A 19,106-nucleotide genomic window follows, 5' to 3' on the forward strand; every position below is an offset into this window, starting at 1 on the left:
TTTTGCAATTAATTCCAGTGTCTACATAGATCCATTCTTGGACTTGGTGGGGTGTTCTGAAACCTACCTAATTGTCGCAGTTATCAGAAGTCCTTTAAAACTGCCAATTACCTGCCTCCTGTCTAGCAGATTCTGATTAGTAAGTTTGGGAACAAGCCTACTATTTTTGAATCATTTCTTTACGTATAAGATGAGATCAAAGGAAGAAACTAGTTAATAGATGTGACCAAAAAAAGTAGTTAAAAGCTGTTTTTATACTGTCAAACATAAACCAGTGGAGCACTTGTGCAAATAGATCATTGGCTATTTGAAAAATGCATTTTTTGAGTGACTTCTTCATAAAAATATTATTTTTATTTTGTCCATAGAAGTCATAAAAAAAGAGTAGCTGATGGAAAGCTATGGGTAGAGGAAGCACTGCAGAACGCGATATGGGGACCAAGGGATTTCAGGATGTCATAAGAATGGCAAGTTTCTCTTTCCACAATTGGTAGCTCCTTGGGAGTACCTGGGAATGCAGTCAGTGTGGAGGCACAGAGACTTCTAGAAGGTACTCTGTTTTCACTTTATCAGGTTTTAAACAGCATGAATAGTTGAGCAAAAATATTCAGTTCATTTTGGATGTGAAACTAATTAATGAGTCACGGAAAGATGATCAGCGATAATGAAATTTTAAGCAGCATTCTCTGATGAAAGAACAACAAAATATCTCCCACAAAAATGTTAACAGATTTGCAATGAGATGTTTTGAAATATTTAAAAAAATTCCCTTCATAGATTTTCATTAGGAAAACAAAATATACCAGCAGCAAGCACTGGGTTTTTTGTTTTGTTTTATTTTGTTTTTGTTTTTGTTTTTTCTGCTTAACCAGAGAAAAGCTTTGGTTAGGCTGAATGTTAAGAGATAAACTGTCCTTTGAGGGCAAAATAGCCATCACCACATGTTAATTTCTTTCCTCTTCTTGTTTAGTACTGATTGCAAGGATTGATCTTACTTAGAATTTTCAATTAATTAATATTGTAAATACCATGAACTTATACATGTTGAAAATGCTAGGATGTTGGTACAGGAAATTTTTCCACCAGCAGAAAATGTCTTTCTATGACTTATTCCTTGTAAATATAATTTGTTGAGAAAAAACTGTAGTGATATTTTAAGCAGATAATAAAATTCATTGAACACAATTACACGTAAACAGCTGGAGTAGCAGAGTATTATGGGGAATATTAATCTGAGGAGGTAGGATACCTGCATCTTGTTTTGGGGTTCTGAAGCATGTTATTTCTCTTCTCAGAGCCTAGTTCTAATAAACTTGTATATGATGAAAGGTGTGTGTGTGTGCGTATGCATGTGCACCTAATTGCACATGTGCGCGGGGGGATGTCATATCCTAGAAAGTCACACATTTATTCAAAAGGCATTAACTGAGTGCCTACTTTATTTAAATATGACGGCAAACCCCGGAGATCCAGATGTGATAATGACTCAGTCCTGAAAAAAGCCTCTGAAGTCTAAAAGATCAGCGAGATGGTAATTAAAGAAATTATAGGACAATGTGATAAGGGGAAAGAAACAGAGCAAGTGAGATGCATAAAATTCAGTGAGAAGTGGTGGCTTGAGGACTACATGATTTCTAAGGTTCTTTCAATGACTTTTAAAGATGGATCTTTATTTAGGATTTGATCACCCCCTGGGAGAAGGGTCCAAAACCATGACAAGAAAGAAACTGGAGCCTAAGTGGTGGGAAGGAGTGAGAGTCTTTGGAGAACGGGGACATTCAACATTTGTTGCATTGCTGTGGTCTCCACTTCCCTACGTCCCCAACCATTTAGTAAAGTCTGCTCTGCACACAGGACTAGTGCAAGGGCTGCTTTGTGGAAATCAAGGGAAAGCAGCCAAGTCCCAATTCTGAGGTGATATGAAACAGGATAAACAACATTCATAAGACAAAATGCACATTAACTCTAAACTTCAGCAGGCCAGTGGGTTCAGAGGTAAGCAGGAGAATTGCTAAGCCAGTGGGAATTTGAAGAAACCTCATATTGGGTTGCCACTGATTTCTATGGAAGAAATAAGGGAAATTGTGCTGGAAAATTTTCCTTTTCTCCCCCCCCTTCTAGAATCACTCTCTATAGTTTCTCACCCTGCTCTGTGTGCCAGGAAGCTAATCTTTATAGATTTTATCAAAAGGCTCTCTCGCCCTCTGACTTCTGATTTGGTTTGGATGATGGACAGCACTAGCGGGTGGGTGGGAGGAAGGAGAAAATGAGGTGGGGAATTCGGTTCCCTGACTTCCTTTCTGCAGAGTTGCCATGGGCTGGTTGCCTCCCTCCACCAAAGGGCACAGGTCCTGGCGGCAGGTCTTGCACCCCTGCCCATGGTCTCTTCAGTGCTAGAGATGCTAACAGCTCCCCTGCAAGTCCTTGCCCAGAGTACTGCACCACCCTTCAAGATTTCCTTACAAATGCCATCACTTTTAAAATAGTTTGTTTATTCAACTCTCTTCAAGATACCCTCTGTTAGTGTTCCAACTGTTTACTTTTGGAAGCTCAACTAATATAGCTATATAAGACATTCTCACATATACTATAAGTGACTCCTGTGTAAATATGGATGGGCAGTTTAGAAACACAAACAGAAAAGGAAGACTTTAAGGAGAAATAAGTCAGAAATAAAAAATAGTTGGTGCTTTAGTATTAAGGTACAATGAGTAACACTATCACAGCCACTGTAGTAAAGTTCAGCAAAATTTTTGGCAAATGAAGTCATAGATATTTGTGCCACAGAGAATTTAGTCCAATCACCTTATTTTGTAGAAGAGGAACTTCGGTATTCCAAGAGACTTGACGTTATCCTTTTTTTGGGGGGGGTCTGAATCTGAGTGTGTATGAATGTGTGTGGGTGTGTGTGGGTGCGTGTGTATGTGCAAGTTTTCTTGTTCTCTTATTTATCAATGCTGAGAATCCTATAGGAGTTCATCGTTATTGTTCTGGATCGTTCTTCCATCTTGCTGTTATGCCTCTCACGTTTTCAAAAATCCCGAAAGTTTTCTCATTTATTTCATGACTATTTTCCAGGGAAGATTTTTTTTTTCCTTCTTTTTGAGAGGAAGGAAGGGGAAACCATTTTTGGGAGGACCATTTCAAAAACAAGCAGACAAAACAAAGCCATCTTGAAATGTGCAACATATTAGCTTAAGCAAGCCAACTTCGCTTATACTGTGCATGGGTTTCAATTTGGTGTCACAGATATCTTACACATGACATTTGCAGTTGAGGTTTGATAAAAAGAGTCAAAACTGAAGATATTTGTTCCGTGGATGCTAAATGTGTGTGAATTGTGTGTTCCCCCGTGTTTCTTAGGGTCTAGTTCAAGACTTTCCGTATCACTATAATGTAGTATCATTACTATTACTAGTAATTACATAGTAATGATAGAATAGTAATAATATAGATTTTTCAGCCCCACCTAAGACCTACTTAATCAGGACTTCCAGGGATGGGGTTCAGGAGTCTCCGTTTTTAATTAATAAAAATTTTAAAACAACTTCTCTGAACATCCAAGTTTGAAACTATGCTGTTAGGTTTGGTAGAAGAATTTTGAAGATACATCAAAAGCAGCAAATGCGCTTGGCCTGGTATTTGCTTGGTCATGAGGGAAGAAGGCTGGTTTTTAAGATGTTTCCCCCTAAAAAAACAATGACTATCTTCCTTGGATTTAGATGAACAGATAAATTGGGTCTTCACGTATACAGAGCTCCACCGTTTGGGTAGGAGACTTGGTTCCCTAGCAAAGATACATTCCAACTACAGTGAGACTGAGGAAAAAAATACCATCACGGATGGATGGCCTGCCCCCTATGATGTTTTGAACTTTTAAAGAAACTAAGACTGGGTGGCTGATTCGTGTCTGAAAGGGGCTAAATGTTCTCTCCTGGAGTTCGGGGAACCAGCTGCTTCTGGAGCTGGCAAAGGAGAGAAAACCTGGAGGCAGAGGAGCTGCAATTTGCATGAAATGTACTAAGCAATCCTCCCATTAGCTGGTTGTTGCCTCTCTTGATGACTACCATGGGGAGGAGGTGGGGGTTGTGAACTTTGAAGTGGATTATTAATTATTCATGCCTCCTTCGCCTGGATGGAGGTAACCTGCATCTCAGGAGCCAGGCCCAGAATTCATTATCTTCCTGTCGATGTTTGCAATAAAAATGAGACTGAATATTAATCCTTTCACCTTCATCCTTAACTCCCTCTTCCCCCTCCCCCATTCTCAGGATAGGTTGTGTGAAATCCTGCCTCTCCTTTAATTCTCCGGGAGCCATTTATTGTTTATTTAATTATTTGGAGGCCCGTGAAACTGAGAATTAAGTTCAAGGGCTAGTTGCTTCCTTGAAAACTCCCCAGAATGCAGTCTTTCCCTACTCAAATTTTCAATTTATTTTTTGGCATGGTTGTGATAATCATGTCATGATTATTGACTTGCCATCCGTTTCTTTCTAATTTCTATATTTTGAAATTTTAGGATTTTCATGCTTTTCCTGTTGCTTGGGTAAGTTCTATAGAGACTTTGCTGTCACGTTTAGTCAGGGTTTTATAGTAAAAAAGCAGAAGTCTTGATCTTGTCAGGTGTATGCATTTGTGTGTGTGTGTGTGTGTGTGTGTGTGTTTATGTTGTGTGTGTTTATATGCCTCTTGAGTCCGTCTGTATATTACTCTTTTTAAGGGAGGGCCAATAGATAAATCATTATTTATGAAAAATATAAGTTAATTAAGTGGGAGATCATTAAGTCCTTATAATAAAGAGTAATTTGTCTCATCATCTGAGTTGTTGACACAAGGATTGACTCAGAGGTGGGTTAAGATTAATTTGCAGAAGACTTGGTACAAAGATTTATGAACAGGAAAGGGAAAATATGAAAAAAGGTATTACATGACGGTAGTTAATTGAGCAAATATAATGAGAGTCACTAAGCTAATACCAAGAGATGTATGTGGTCAGCGTCGATGCCTCTAGCCATTGCTTTCTTGGCTTTGTTCCAACTGGACTTTTTTTCCTTACTCTCTTTCTTCTTTCTTTTTTTTTTCCTTCTCATTAAGTAAAGCACATGGTTTACACTAAAAGTTCACTCTTGGTGTTGTACATTCTATGGGCTATGATAAATGTATAAGACCATGTATCCATCATTACAGTATCATATAGAATAATTTCACTGCTCTAAAAATTCGTGCTCCACCTACTCATCCCTCCCTGTCTTACTCCCAGAAATTCTGGCAACCACGTCTCTTCACTGTCATTTCCAAAATGTTATGTGCTTGGAGTCATACAAACTATAGCCTTTTCAGATTGGCTTCTTTCACTTAGTCAATTTGATATTCCTTTGTATATTTTTGTGACTTAATAGTTCATTTCATTTTGTTGCAGAATAATATGCCATTGTATGAATGTACAGTTGACCCATGAACAACATGGGAGTAGGGGAACCAACCCCCTTCCCCACACAGTCAAAAATCAATGTATAATTTTTGACTCCCCCAAAACTTAACTACTAATAGCCTACTGTTGACCAGAGGCCTCACCAATAATGTAAACAGTCAATTAACACAAATTTTATATGTTATATATTATATACTGTATTCTTAAAATAAAGTAAGCTAGAGAAAAGAAAATGTTATTATGAAAATCACAAGAGGGCCATCTGGGTGGCTCAATCGGTTAAGCGGCTGCCTTTGGCTTGGGTCCTGATCTCAGGGTCCTGGGATTGAGCCCCACATGGGGCTCCCTGCTCAGGGGGGAGGCTGCTTTTTCCTCTCCTCCCTGCTTGTGCTCTTTCTCTCTCAAATAAATAAACAAAATCCTTAAAAAAAAAAATCTAAGAGAAAGAAAATACAGTTATAGTACTGTAGTGTATTTATAGAAAAAAATCCACATATAAGTGGACCCATGCAGTTCAAACCCGTATTGCTGAAGGGTCAACAGTACTCAGTTTGCTTATCCATTCACCAATTGAAGGATATTTTGGGTAATTTCAAGTTTTGGCAAATTTGAATAAAACTTCTATAAACATCCATGTGCATGATTTTGTGTGGAAATATGTTTTCACTTAATATGGGTAAATACCAAGGAATGTGATTTCTGGATTTTATGGTGGAACTATGTTTAACTCTGCAAGAAACTGCCAACCTATCTTCAAAGTGACTGTACTATTTTGCATTCTCATCAGCAATGAATGATATTTCCTGTTCCTGCACATCCTTATCAGCATTTGGGGTTTTCAGTATTTTGAATTTTAGCCATTCTAATAGGTGTGTAGTGGTATTTCATTGTTTTAATTTGCAATTCCCTTGTAACATATGATGTTGAAGATATTGTCATATGTCTACTTGCCATCTGTGTATCTTTCTTGGTGAGGTACTTGTCAGATCTTTTGCCTATTTTTACATTGGGTTCCTGGTTTTCTTATTGTTGAGTTTTAAGAATTCTTTGTATGCTTTAGATACTAGTCCTTTATTTGATATATGTTTGGCAAGTTTTTACTGCCAGTCTCTTTTCTTTTCATTCTCTCAATAGTAGTTCATGGATCCGAAGAGTTTAATTTTAGTGACTTCTCATTTATGAATTTTTATTTCATGAATCATGCTTTGGGTGCCTTTCTTTTTTTCATCTTCCTTTCTCATTTTTCTCTTCTTTTCAGAACTCAAAATGAAGTTCTGAGTGAGCCATGGCCTTGCCACTTTCTATTCACATGATCTCAGACAAATTTTATTTCCTCTCTAGTTTAGAAAGCTCATTTATACTCTTAATTTCCAGATTCTTTGCCTATAAAATGGAAATAATAATGTTGCTTACTGCCTGAGTGTGCTAAAAAGATTATGTAAGATTATGCATTGAAAATCATTATTTAAACAGTATGTTTCTATGAAATGTTACTTTCTCTTACTTTTTCTCATCTTCCTCATTTTTCTTTCTTACCATTCTGTTTCTCTCTCTCTCTCTTTCTCTCTTTTTTTAGAGACAGGGAAAGGGCAGAGGGAAAGAAAGAGAGAGAATCCCAAGCAGATTCCAAACCCAGTGCAGAGCCTGACCTAGGGCTTGGTCCCATAACACTGAGATCATGACTTGAGCCAAAATCAAGTCAGATGCTCAACCAACTGAGCCACCGAGGTGCCCCTCTTATCATTCTCTTGATAGACTTGAATATGGAAGGCATATTTGCTAGTATATCATCCTGTGAATGAACGGTAGGTAGTTTACAGAATGCTGCATGTATATGAGCCCAAACCAAATGCAGATTTAAGTATGATTTAAACTGACTGTTTGCACCTAAGTCAATTCAAGTGAGAACGTAAGTGATTTTCTTTTTTTCATGTTGCACCTGGTTTTTTTTGTGCATTAGCTTAGTGAGCTCAGATAAGTATTCTTAAAATGAGTCTAAGATCGTATTTTAACCCTAAAACTGATTTGGTAGAGGGAATGCTTCCATTTTAGAACCTCATCACAAACCCTATTGTAAATATTGGTTCAACACTAATACCTCAAATCCGTTGAGGCAGTGGTTTCCAAACTGTGTCCCTCAGAGACTTTGTCGCCTTTCCTGCAGTTGTGATGGGGGAGGAGTATCATCAGGACTTTGAAACCATCCTTCCAATTTCACTAGAACAGCTTTGCTTGTTTTAATGAGATTTCACGTGAAACTTCACTTGAAAAAATGGCTTTTCTGCTAATGAAATGTTTGCTTTTTATCAAAATTATAAATGGGAATTTATCAAAATTCTAAACAGTTCATTAGTACTCTGTCTTATAAACCAGGTCATATATTTCAAGCCCATTTCTGGGAAGAATTATATCAAATACATTAATTGTTTTATATGACTAGAAGGCTAATAGGTCTGTTGTCACAGGTATGGTGGTTGAACAGTGAACTATTCTCACCTTCGAGCCTTCTGTTTTTATAATTGTTTATGACAGAGCCACTACATCTTATCACTGATTCAACTCAAGTTGAAAAGCACTTATACCCACACTTTACTATGTTTTCTTTTTCACTTGATTTATAAATCTGGCCTTTATATTTTGAGAGCCAAGGATGTGGATACAGACTTGAGACATAAATAATAAGGTTGTTTATTATTCTCTTTCTTCTCCAAAGAGCCAGGTCAAGCAAGGGTTAGAAGCAAGAGCTGTGTGAATGGAAATATAAAAGAAGAAGCCTCAGTGGAAATATTCAATCCTTTAAATTTGATATGTACTGCATTAATTTATGCTGATCCATCCTTTGAAATATCTTGTGCATCTAGTTGTTTCCTATTCTCACAGCTTCCATTCTCTTCCAAACAGTCCTCAACTCACGTCATTCTTTCTACCTTCGTTCTCTCTCACCTTTATTTCTTGCTACACATGGCTTTAGAATTACCTTTCTAAAATGCCAATTCCATACCGTTGCTTTCATGGTTAAATATACACATACATATAGACAGATAGATATAGGTAGGTAGATAGATAGATAGATAGATAGATGATAGATAGTGATAGCTCTTTAATATATATACATTCTCTCTCTCACACACACACACACCCCTATATTATATATATATCCTCAAGTGACTACTCATTATGTCAGGATCAAGTCCTCACTCAACAGCATGACATTCAAGTTACCCACAAATTTTATTTATCTTTGAAAAGATTCAAATTCTTTTAGTATTTCTCAATCTTAATTTTAAAGCTTTTGCTCAAGCTTTGTTTCCTATATTACCATCTGGTTCACCAAATAACTGGGCTGTTTGCCCTTTAAAGGTCATTTTGATCCTTCATTCCATCTATGACCATCACTGGATCTCTATATTCTCCTTCTACTTGAATTTATCTAAATATATAGTCTGAGAAAATAATTTTGATTAAATTAATATTATCTTTTTTTATTGTTTGTGCTATATTTATAAGTGAATTGGCATCTTTTGAAAAACAAGAACCAGCTCTTACCGCAGAACCACAACCACAGATAATAAAAACAGCTACAATATTTCACGAGTACTTGGTATGATTAGAGATGTGATAAGCACTATGTTTCTGTCATCTCTTTCAATTCTCAAAATTACTGTAAGCTAATTATTATTATTCTATTTTATACATGAGAAAATGAAGTCTTCTAGATATAATAGCTTTTCTATGGTACCACAGACAGCGTTTGGCAGAGCCAGGATCAAAACCTAATTCTGTCTGGCAAAACAAAACAACAAAACAAAACAAAACAAAACAAGAAACTCTTTTCAATTTATATACTGTACAATACTTCTTTGGTTTCTACTTCAGCAGTCAGGACAGCTCTACCAAAAAGGAAAATCAGACTGAATTTTTGAAATCCTTAGAGAAAGAAATATGAATCACAATAAGGAAACAGAATAGAATATTTTAGTGCTGCCTTAACTAAATTCCTATCTCAAAAAACAAACAAAAACACATATACACAAAAAACAAACAAACAAACAAAAAACAAAACTAAATTCCTGATGGTGAGGCAAGGAACTGGAGTCAAGTTAGAGGTCCTTGCTAATTCTACATTGTGCTGACATGGAATTTTCCTGGATTAAGCAAATATTATAAAGCCCCACGAGCAAGGATGAGTGGGCAAGGGTGGGGTCCTTGAAGAATCCCCTGTAAAGTATGGGCTTTAATGTTTTCTTTACTGAAGCCAGAATCACTATGCTAAATATCATCAAATGCTTCTCTTAGCTAAAATGACTAGTGAGGCCAGAAGTAACATTTTGGTGGAATAAATAGCAAAATTGTTCGGAGATCCTTTCTTAATTTCTTTGGGAATGAATGCCTGCGTAGAGAACAAAGCATTCACTATGTAGTCATTGGTATATTTTCTAAGGGAAGAGTAAGACTTGTAAGTTCCTTGGCCTGGAAAGATATTTTTCTTCCTTTTTAAGAACATGGAACAAAGATGGCATTGGTAATTATTTCTTTGTTGATTTTTTTATATTGATTATTTTTTCTGATCTCCTTTTTTCTTGATTTTTACAAGCTTCTGTTTTTCTGCCTACAATGCCTTTGGCCATTTTGAGTACAGATCACATCAGAAATATCATCCAATGATAGTGGGGAAAGGCAAAGATTCTATTAGTAATCACAGAGATGGGAAGGGGCGTGTTGAAATCTTAGTCTGTCCTCTCCCTTATAATTTCTTTCCTCTTTTCTAAGTCATTAATTTAGACCAATGACTAGGACAGCTATACTTGGAACTAGGATTTGTTAGTATTCTACTAGACAGTTTTCCTATCTCTCTGGGACAGACATTTTGTCTCTGTAATCTACTTATTGTATCAGATCGTTGACTGAGAAAACAGAAGCTTAGAGAGATATTGAATAAAATTCAAAACAAACAAAAAAGGTAGCCTAGGGAAACATGAGCAGACTCTTCCAAAAGAAAAACTAAACAAGGGGCGCCTGGGTGGCACAGCGGTTAAGCGTCTGCCTTCGGCTCAGGGCATGATCCTGGGGTTCTGGGATCGAGCCCCACATCAGGCTCTTCTGCTATGAGCCTGCTTCTTCCTCTCCCACTCCCCCTGCTTGTGTTCCCTCTCTCGCTGGCTGTCTCTATCTCTGTCAAATAAATAAAAAAAAATCTTTAAAAAAAAAACAAAGAAAAACAAAGAAAAACAAAACAAAAAAAATGAATAAATATAAACTAAATAAACTGTTTTCTCTCAAGAAGTTTATTTATTTAATATTTGGGCCAGATAATTGATTGGGAAGTGTAATAGCCATTGAATATTTTTTAACCAAAATTGGAAAAAAAATATATATCTGGTAGCATTTTTTATTTGCTGTAGGTTAAAAACTCTGGGTCAGCTATACCTTCTCTAACTTCCCTTCTATGTAAGTCAAATAAGTTTAGGTTATCAACTGTCAAGGCAAAAGAAATTAGTTAAGAAAACTTAGGGAGAAGAACAAAGTGTTTAGGTAGTTCTAGGAAACAAATCTTAAACCCCCAAAATTTCATGGGGTTTAAAATTGTTCAAATGACATTCTCCTTAAAATTGTATATGGTTTAAATAATTGCTGCTAACTTGTTATAGAGGAGAAACAAGTACATTTGGATTTAATTAGGCTCTAAACCATAAAAAGGCCATTTGAAAACCTTGAAGGACATAGTAGGATTCGTCTATGCTTATTAACTAGATAATACTGGTAAGGGATTCTAAAGATGAACAATGTTATGTTAAGACTAGTCTTGTTATGGAGGTCATTAAGGCTGAGTTTATATATACTTAAGGAACTCTTCAGTCTTTCTTAATCTTAATGGGCTGAATTTTCCTACTGTATATTTTCCTTGTGGTTTTGAAACTACAACTGACTTTTGAATTATGATTGTTTAAGATAAGTTTTTAAAGATAACTATGGATACTTTATAACTCCATTTTAGACCATTATTATACTCTAGTCTAGAAGATGTGCATACATTCTTTGAAATAAAATTTAATGCAGCATACTGATAATTTCTATTTGAAATTTTAAAATTATTACCATTACTGTTGTACAGTTGACCCTTGAATAACATGGGTTTGAACTACACAGGTCCACATATATGAAAATTTTTTACAGTATAGTACTATAAATGTATTTTCTTTTCCGTAGGATTTTCTTAATAAATTTTTTCCCTCTAGCTTACTTCATTGTAAGAATACAGTATATAATAGATGTAACATACAAAATATGTATTAATTGACTGTTTATGTTATAGGTAAGGCTAAAGCCTTAGTTAAGTTTAGTAGTTACGTTTTGGGGGAGTCAAAAGATTTTCCAACTGTTGAGGGAGGTCGGTACCTCTAACCCCAGTGTCGTTCAAGGCTGAGTTATATATTTTAATTATCTTCCCTCCTCTTAGTCTCTACATTTCTCTTACTTTGAAGACTCAAGTAATGCAAGGAAAGTAATAACAACCAAATTACCTACTTCAGTAAGGAACAGTTGGATACCTAACTGTGGTGAGAGAATTTTATGTAACTTTGAATAAAGGTTTTAAATTTTCTTTCTGTATGAACAACACACAAAACAGAAAGTATACTTGTATATAAATACATATAGCTAAAAGCTTGGATATATTCAAATATTAAAAATGTAATATTGCTTATGTCATTTTACAAGTTTTTCTTTTTCTTTTTTTTTTTTTAAAGATTTTATTTATTTATTCGACAGAGATAGAGAAAACCAGCGAGAGAGGGAACACAAGAAGGGGGAGTGGGAGAGGAAGCAGCAGGCTCATAGTGGAGAAGCCCGATGTGGGGCTCGATCCCGTAACGCCGGGATCACGCCCTGAGCCGAAGGCAGACGCTTAACTGCTGTGCCACCCAGGTGCCCCATTTTACAAGTTTTTCATTGAATATGTTCATATCAATTGTTAGGGAATTTTTTTGTTGATGTGGAATAAACCTTTAATTTGGTAATGAACTTTATCTCCCATAAGACACTCTGCTTTCATTATTTATTTTATTTGTTTTGTGATGCTTTTACTTGGATACTGAAGAATACCTATATTAATACCATTTAACTGTAATAACACATTTCTTTCTAATTAACAAAAGGATTTCCTTCATTGAAAAAACCAAAATCCATAAACATAGAGTGTTGAAAAGAGAATACAAATACCTATCAAATATTATATAGTCTGCTCATGATTTTTCATTTATTCATTCAATACTTATTGATTACCTGCTTAGTATTAATTTGAGGAAAGGTAACAGATTATAAAAGTTTATTTCTTAATTGGTGGCCTCTTTTGTTGTGGAGAAGATTTACTTTTCTTTAAATTCGGCTCAGCAATTGGGTTCAGAAATTATTCAAGAAAATAATTCTGCAGAGTTCTTGTTATAGAAAATTACTCTAATCAACTTCATTGTATCTTTAATCCCATTTATTCTCACTTCTTCCTCCTCCATTTGTTTGGATAAGCACACACACACAAAGGAACCATCCGCCTTCCCCCAATCTTTTCCAGATCATGAGGCCTACGATGGTCAGTTTAATGTGACAATGTGAAGGTTATAGTGCCCAGTTAATCCATCAAACACTAATCTAAGGTGTTGATTTGAAGGCATTTTGTAGATATGGTTAACATCTACAGCCAGTGGATTTTATGTAAAGAATATTATTCCAGATAGTCTGGGTGGGTCTGATCCAATCAGTTAAAGCATCTCAGAAGGAAACTAAGGTTTCTCTGAGGAAGAAGAAATTCTGTTTGTGGGTTGCAGTGGCAGTTCCTGCTAGTGAGTGTCCAGCTGGGCCTTCCTGATGGTCTATGGATTTCACACTTGGCTAGCCAGCTGCTACAGTTGTATAAAGCAATTCCTTGCAATCTCTATCAATCTCTCTCTGGTAGATAGATGATAGATGATAGATAGATAGATAGATAGATGATAGATAGATAGATAGATGATAGATAAATAGATGATAGATAGACAGATAGATAGATGATAGATAGATGATAGATAGATAGATAGATAGATAGATAGATAGATAGATGATAGATCTGTCTTCTATTTCTTTTGTTTGGTGGAACCCTGACTGATACAAGGTCATAATGCTGTACAACTGGGATTATCACCAATATATTCATAATTGATTCATAAACAATGATTCATAAAGCCTCATATCTTTCCTGAAAGATAGGATATGTTTCTGATACTTTGATAACTTGGGGCCTTGCTGACCTTGATAGGACTGCCCCTCCTGGTCTAGCCAATTCCAAGAGTAATTGGCTAGGCTGTCTTTCACACAGAAGCCATCCATTCCAGGGCCCACACACCAGCTGCTTCCTGTCTTAGGCTCTCACACTCAGGGCCACTATTCCCCTGCAATCTTCAGCACACAGCCATCTACCAGATAATTAGGGACAGCTCCTCTGCCCCAGAGCCCACTGAAATTATTCAAGCTAGCCAATTCTAAGCCTGCTTAGCCTGCTTTGCTCTTTCTTCCCAGAAACCACAATGAAGGCCAACATTTTTCCTTGTTTCCTCTGCCTCCCTACTAACACCGTTACTTCCCTGTGTGGCTCGACCACAGAGTATCATGCTCCTCCTTTTGGGATCTGTGAATATAACCAGTTACCTTTCAATTGCAGTCATCCCCAATCTGTTGGCCCACAATACCTGAATAATGATAAAATCTACATTTTATTTTTAAGATTTACTTATTTATTTGAGGGGGAGGGGAAGGGGCACAGGGAAAGGGAGAGAGAATCTCAGCAGACTCCCAGCTGAGCACAGAGCCCATCACAGGGCTGCATCTTACAACCCTGAGATCAGGACCTGAGCCAAAATCAAGACTCAGCTGCCAAAATGACTGTGCCATGCAGGTGCCCCTAAAATCTATGTTTTAAAACAGAGGGAGGGGCGCCAGGGTGGCTCAGTCATTAGGCGTCTGTCTTCGGCTCAGGGAGTGATCCCGGAGTCCTGGGATCACGCCCCATATCAGGCTCCTCTGCTGGGAGCCTGCTTCTTCCTCTCCCACTCCCCCTGCTTGTGTTCCCTCTCTCGCTGGCTGTCTCTCTCTCTGTCAAATAAATAAATAAAATCTTAAAAAACAATAATAAAATAAATAAATAAAACAGAGGGAAACATTTTAAGTATTTTAAAGGTACACTACAACAATGCTTTATAATATTTTAGCAGACTGTGAATTCGTTTTGCTTTAAGGATGTTGAAATGGTCTGTCATATATCTATATACCCGAATTTCTTATTCTTTTGTTTTAAATCCATTATGTGCCTTTCCAATTATTTTTTAAAACTGTCATTGTTAACTTTACAGTAATAAAAAAGACTTTGTGGAATATAGTCTCTGGTTCTTCATTAGTACTTGGCTGACTTTATATCTGGGATCCATTTATAGATTGCCAAATAAATTAACATATGAAAAGTGCTCTAGATTTATTTTGTTTTTGTTAGTGTATGTGTGGGCAATCTTTACTGTAACAAAATTCCTTCATTTTCGTAAGTACACATGCTTGTACACATACTTCTTTCTCAAAGATACACACAGATACACTGAGCATACTTCTATTCATGTTGGAACTTTGGATACCACACTAAAATTAGAATGTCTGTTTTCCTTACCTGTGAAACATTTATATATAGTTTAAACTGAAAAAAAAGATATTATTTATATACTACAAATCCAAACCTCAGAAAATTGATATTATTAATAAATCTTTATTTTTAATGTGAATTGTTTGGTCATATGTTTTTACATTAATTTTAGCTTGACTGACTTCTTTCATTTTCCTGCTTGGTAGTTGGCCATAGGTAGACATCAGAAAAGCTTATAAAAATGAGAGACATAGATTCATAGCTGGAAAAGAAGTGAGTAGATACACAAAATTTTGAGTTTTTATTTTATTATTTTTTAAAAAGATTTTTATTTATTTATTTATTTGAGAGAAAGAGAGCACACGAGCAGAGAGAGGAGTAGAGGATGAGGGAGAATCCCAAGCAGACTCCACACTGAGCCCAGAGCCTCAGGCAGGGCTCGATCTCACAACCCTGAGATCATGACCTCAGCCGGAATCAAGGGTCAGATGCTCATCTGACTGAGCCACCCAGGGGTGCCCCTGAAATTTTGAGGTTTTAAATTTATATCCTGTCCACAAGTTGTACATAGCCCTAAAATAATCAATCCCATTCCTCAACTACCCTCCTAATACTGAATCTGCTTTCATACATCAGTTGGCAAATATTTGCCACTTCCTCAGGCTTGGAATGTCTGCCAAGTGTTTGATTTTGGCATTATTAATATCTTTGTATAACAGTGTTTGTGCAATTATTTGACTATTTAATATCATAATGCCTTGTCTTTTGAAATGAGTAGAAAATTGAAAGTGCTAAAAAGATGGAAATATTAAGCATATTAAGAGTGAAACTTTTAATCCATTTGAATGTTCATTAAATTTAATTCAATTATGAAAGAAAATAAAAAGCTAAATGATATGAAATCCTAGAAATCTATAATTGAATCCACCTTTGAAAGGTGAGGCTTAATGATAAATGTGTAGGAGAAGTTATTAAACTGTGGTCTGAGTAATAATTAATAATATTAGAGCTAAAAATTGTGAATGCTTTCTTCCCCAAACACAGTGCTAAGGTTTATAATGCATTGTATAATTTGATTTCCACAACCACCATATGAAATATATGTCAGGAAGTGCGAAGGGACTGAGATTTTATTCCATTTGCCAACTAACAAGTTAGCACGACACAGATTGATGGTAGAAGATACAGACTCTTGGATCAGAGACAACAAACTGCTTACTACAGAAACAAAAGCCAGTGTCAGCATTTACACTGGTTCTGTAAGCCTAGATTTCTGCAGGGCAGTGCAAGGAGGGCCAAGTGACTCTTGGGTTATATTAGAGGACAGACATTCCAAGTTTAGGAAAGCTCAATCTTTGAAAGGAGCTCTAAGCAAACCTGCCAATTTTTTGCCCTGGAGGGAGATATTATGATTGTTTTTCTGGACCGCAAAAGGCGGGCTCTATCTCCATTTTCCAAGGTTGTTTGCTATGCAAACATTTTTGAAAAGATCATTTTGAACAAAATGTTGTCAGGACCTTCATTCACAAGACATGCAGAAATATGAAAGACCCATGGAACATTGTCTCCCAACAATGATTTATTACTCCCGGTTTTATGAAACTAAGGTTTTGAGACCTCAGGTGACTTGATCAGGCACAGGGATTTGTATCAGAACATCTTTCCAGTGATCTAAATGCAGAGGGAAGTTCATAGTTCTGCCTAGCTCTTGATAGGATTAGAGCTCACCAGAGAATCCTTTGTCTGGAGAAGATTGCCATTCTCTTTCCTCTGACTACAATTTTGTTATCTGTGAACTATGCAAAAAACAAAACAAAACAAAAAAGGCCTCCCAACTCCAGCCTTAATCCATGCTCAATCCCTTGCAATTTTTTCAGTCTTAATGTCTTCTTCCCAATGTTAGAACTAATTTCTCCTTGCACGCAATGTCTCCTCAGTTTAGCTAAAAAGTTAGCTTTCCAAAACACATAAAATTAATTTGTATGATCTATAGCAAATGGAAACTCAGGTTGTTAACATTTGAAATAGTTCTAGAGATTGGATAACCTAAGGAAAAACAGTAGCAACAACATCAATATGCCCGTATATTTTCCACAAGGAATTTGTAAAAAGTTTTAGTTTTCTTCAAATGGAATCTTAGTTTAAAATCTGCAAGGTTATTGTTTTTCTTTTAGACATGGAACCATCAAGCACCATTTCAAGAAGGCGCTGTATATTAAAATATAGGACTTTCTCCAAGTAAGCATCAGTGTCAGGTTATTCAGGAAGAAAATTAATGCCTCACTTTCCATTATTGGGAAAGTCGCAATGGAAGTATAACGTTGTGCTTGACTTGTGGTAAAAGAGGAGAAGGGGTGACCCTTGGTTTGAAATGGCAGAAACCACAGGCCTTGGATGGAACTTCTGACATGGACTAGAATCAGTGGATCTGTAAATAGAAGAAAGGAAGGAAGCTTCTTGTTTACCTATGTTGTTGTCATGAACCATGATTGTGATTTAAATTTTGCTCTAAATTCCATGTTAACTGTGCTCACTCTGATGTGTTAATAATATTGGGTAACCCTATCCATTCAGGAAAAGAGGAACAGTTGGTTTTATTTGGATGTTACTCTGAATAATCCAAAATTGAGTTTATGTGATTATATACTGTGTTTGTGGAATCAGTTTCCAGATTTAGTTCCTATTAAATGGCACTTTTTGCTCCCTTCAATCTCTATTTTATTGTAAGACAGTAAGTTATACAATATAATCTTGTAAAATGGTGCTAGGCTACAGAGTAAGCTGCAAGGTGTGGATGTGACCTTGGGAGGGTTTCGCACCTGTACTAACCTACAAATAGCTGAGGAGAAAGTGACTTATCGTTTTCACTCCAAACCAAACAGAGCCATCTACCAACCAGAATTTTCTACCAAATCCCCTGAACCTAAATGCCACATGTTTCATTCTATACAGGGCATATGAAAATTTGGTTGAACTCTACATTAAATTCTACACTGTCCTGGGGATTTATTGAACAAAATTAACCAGTTGTATCCTTTGGATTGTAAAGGGTGCTTCTAAGGTGCAGATTAAAATATCAGCAAACAATTCTGTCATCTGATCAGCTACCCCTAAATTGTAAAAGCTCTGTCCCAGGTCAGACTTAATCTTTAAATCCTATTCATGTCTGATCTGTATGAAGAATCTGAATGACTTTTTCTCCAATTTCTGTAATGTAGCTCAGAGAAGGGTTTCTCATTTTCAGGCAACGTGGCATGCAGCAACTGAGTTACAATGTGCTGTACCAATTGTAAATTCATTTAAAAGAGATGAGGATACAGTAGATTCAATCCCAACTCATAGGCCTGTAACTACATAAATAACATAGAATTTTGATGATTTCAAGCATCAATAAGAGAGCTAATACTATGAGACCCAGATGCTTTTTACTTCATTAAAAAATAAAAGGATGTAAGGCATTTCAAAGAAAGAAGGCATACAATGTTTAGAGATTTCATACTGAGAATCAGTGATTATTGCTCTTCTTTTTCTGCTTCCAAGGGTGAAGGACATTATCTTAAGAGCATTAGCAGATTTTAGCTGTGAAGAAATAGCCACCTGAGGCCTGGAAAGAGTGTTGAAGAAACTGTGGAACCAAATCACATTGGAGACATTGAGATAAAAGAATCAGGAAGAAGGAAGTCACATAATTAGAGCTGGTGAAGCCCTACGTGGGTAGATAAAATGTGATGAGAAAATGGTAGTCTTTAAAATCATTGAATAGATGGGGATGCTGACTCCAACACATGGCAGAACAAGGCTAAGAAAACCCTGGCACTCACTCTGAAAAACGTGTATGCATATGTTAAATGGTAATGGAGGAGCCCCCGCTGTGGTTCACCCTAGCTGCAGTGGTTTGTCGTTTTCAATAAAAACTTAATGCCTCTCCCAGAGAATGAATGCGTGCTCTGGTTTATAAGGGGATAATGCACTGGCCCTATTTCCAATGTCTGACAGATCAGCAAATACACATAGGCACAA

This window comes from Ailuropoda melanoleuca, chromosome 14, assembly GCF_002007445.2.
Source record: "Ailuropoda melanoleuca isolate Jingjing chromosome 14, ASM200744v2, whole genome shotgun sequence".
NCBI classification, from domain to species: Eukaryota; Metazoa; Chordata; class Mammalia; order Carnivora; family Ursidae; genus Ailuropoda; species Ailuropoda melanoleuca.